The sequence below is a fragment of the Ornithorhynchus anatinus genome, chromosome X3, assembly GCF_004115215.2.
Source record: "Ornithorhynchus anatinus isolate Pmale09 chromosome X3, mOrnAna1.pri.v4, whole genome shotgun sequence".
NCBI lineage: Eukaryota > Metazoa > Chordata > Mammalia > Monotremata > Ornithorhynchidae > Ornithorhynchus > Ornithorhynchus anatinus.
Genome location: NC_041751.1, coordinates 26,103,429 through 26,105,670, shown reverse-complemented (window position 1 = coordinate 26,105,670; position 2,242 = coordinate 26,103,429).

The following is a 2,242-nucleotide window of genomic DNA, read 5'->3' as shown; positions in this document are numbered from 1 at the left end:
AATTCACCCATAAATTCGTATTTACAACAGAGAGTGGAAAAAGAAAACCTTCCACGGGGGTCAGCTGGACAATCCTGCAGCTGTCATAGAATGAAAAGCCAGAGTTTAGAGAATACAGCCTACACAACCCAGAGGTTATTGCTGTGGGCGGTTTAGGGATGGGGGGAAAAGGGAGGAAAGACAGATTCTCCAGCAACATATCCAGGGACTCTTGTGAAAGCCATGACCCTGTTGATCCTGTTGCTTTATTTAGACCCAATTCTTGTGCAGACTTAAAAGGATCTTGGAAAAGCCTCTGGGGATAATGGCATCAGACCAGCCAGCAAGGGAGCTAGGAAAAGAAACAGCTTGCTCTCATCCTCGAAGGAAGTGCTGTAAGTGCTGGATGCAAATGGGAGGTGGAGGTCTGTGAGGGATGGTTGGTCTGGAAGAGAAGGATCATATCTCCTCCAGGAAGCTTTCTCTGACTATTCTCTCATCTCCCCCACCCTATTTTCCCTCCCTTCTGCATCTCTTACGCACTTGAGTCTTCACACCCTAAACACTCACCCCCAACTCCAAGGCACTTATGTACATATCCTTATATGTACATGAGAAGCAACGTGGTGTAGTGGATAGAGCTCAGGCCCGGGAGTCATAAGGTCATGGGTTCTAATCCCAGCTCTGCCACTTGTCTGCTGCATGACCTTAAGCAAGTCATTTAACTTCTCTGAGATGAGATGACCTAATCTGTAAAATGGGGATTGAGACTGTGAGCCCCACATGGGACAGGGACTGTGTCCAACCCAATTTGCTTGTATCCACCTCAGTGTTTAGTACAGAGCCTGGCACATAGTAAGTGTTTAATAAATACCATAATTATTATTATTATTATACTCCATTGCTTCCCCAGCTGTAATTTATTTTAGTGGCAGTCTCCCTCACTAGAACATAAGCTCTTCTGTATTTTTCTTTCCCAAGGGCTTAGTACAGAACTCTCCGTATATTAAGCACTTAATAAATATCATTGATCAATCAGACTGACAATAAAATAAATACTACTGATAGGATAGTCTTGGGACTGGACACCCTTCTTCCTCACACGTTAAACATCTTTTCTTCCTATTCTGCCTAACATAGCCCAGAGAGAAGACCTAGACTGGAAGCTCCTTGTGAGCGGGGAATGTCTCTACCAGTTCTGTCACATTGTACTCTCCCAAGTGCTTAATCCAGCACTCAGCACACAATAAACACGCAATAAATACCATCAGTTGATTGATTGATAGAAATCAGGCTAGAGTGAGGGCTGTACATTGTGGTGCTTGATAGCCCAGATTCCATCTTTGAGATGATCCAGTGGGCTAAGAAGCCAGGCCCCTGTGATCAGTCCAGTTTTTCTGGATTAAAGTTCAGCTTGGTTCTGGGAATCAAAAACTCTGCATGATGAGACTATACTATCAATGATGACTTTTCTGGCCAAAAAACCACTTGTATTGTTCTGGGAGGTGGTTAAGCAAAGTAGGAATCCTGAAAAACAATCAACCAATGGTATTTATTGAGCGTTTATTGTGTGCAGAACACTGTTCTAAGAGATTGGGAGAGTACACTACAATTGAGTTGGTTGATGGGATTCCTGCCCACAAGGAGTTTACAGTCTAGAGGGGGAGACAGACATTAAAATAAATTCAGTAATTGACATAGGTGCTGTGGGGTTGAGGGTGGGGTGGACATCAAGTACTTAAAGGGGACAGATCCAAGGACAAGGGCAATGCAGAAGGGAGAGGACTGGCTAATGTGGGTGGTGAAAGCTGCAGTAGTTACCAAGGCAACCAGCTTCTGGGTTATGGCACTACGCAATAGCATAGGCACTTCGGCAAATAGATGGATCCTGCATCGATCAATCAATCAATCAATTATATTTATTGAGCACTTACCGTGTATAGACCACTGTACTAAGCATTTGGGAGAGTACAACCCAACAATATCGCAGACACATTCCCTGCCCTCAGCGAGTTTACAGTCTAAAGGGGGATATGATATGGTCATTAATATAAATAAGGAAATTACAGATATGTACAGAAGTGCCGTGGGGCTGGGGGTGGGGTGGTGAATAGGGTGAGCAAGTCAGGGCCACGCAGAAGGGGATAATAATAATAATAATAATGATAATAATGATGGTATTTGTTAAGCTCTTACTATGTGCAAAGCACTGTTCTAAGCACTGGGGAGATACAAGGTGATCAGGTTCATTCAATAGTATTTA